This window comes from Pan paniscus, chromosome 7, assembly GCF_029289425.2.
Source record: "Pan paniscus chromosome 7, NHGRI_mPanPan1-v2.0_pri, whole genome shotgun sequence".
Lineage (NCBI taxonomy): Eukaryota > Metazoa > Chordata > Mammalia > Primates > Hominidae > Pan > Pan paniscus.
This window is the reverse complement of record NC_073256.2, coordinates 142,852,110-142,852,500: the sequence shown is the minus strand read 5'-3', so window position 1 is coordinate 142,852,500 and position 391 is coordinate 142,852,110. Positions and strand designations below refer to the sequence as shown.

At 73.9% G+C, this 391-nt stretch overlaps 1 protein-coding gene across 1 annotated transcript in view; it reads right to left on the bottom strand.

The window, feature by feature from the left end:
- Positions 1 to 58, bottom strand: part of TRIB1 (tribbles pseudokinase 1) — an 8,442-nt gene extending 8,384 nt beyond the window's left edge. The window contains exon 1 of the mRNA XM_003820457.6: positions 1 to 58. This exon is cut by the window's left edge and continues 1,236 nt beyond it. The gene's annotated coding sequence lies outside the window, so the exon portion shown is untranslated.
- Positions 59 to 391: the final 333 nt, after the last annotated feature.

Sequence of the window (391 nt, the reverse complement as noted above, 5' to 3'; positions counted from 1 at the left end):
CCCCCCGGGCTGGGCTGAGTTGGCAAGAGGCGGCGCGCGCGCCCTCCAGCAGGCCCCCAGCTCAGCGGAGAAGCCGAAGGAGGGGGCGGAGGAAAAGTTCCCGTGACGTAAGGGTCCGGGGAAGTGGGCGGGAGGGGCGGGGCCGCGGGGAGCGAAGCGACCGCTGATTGGTGCGCGCGCCTCATTCACAGTAAGCACAATGGGCTGCGGGCGCGAGGCGGGAGCGCGCACCACGGTTCTCTGCACCCGGGGCTCGCTGCAGCCCCGCGGCGACGCCTTTCGCCCCGGGGATCCCCCCACCGCCCAGCGCCTGGGGAGCTCCGGTTGGAGCCGTGGGCGCCGCCGAGGCCCGGCTGCAGCCGGAGGAAGGAGGGGGTTAGGGAGGTGATGA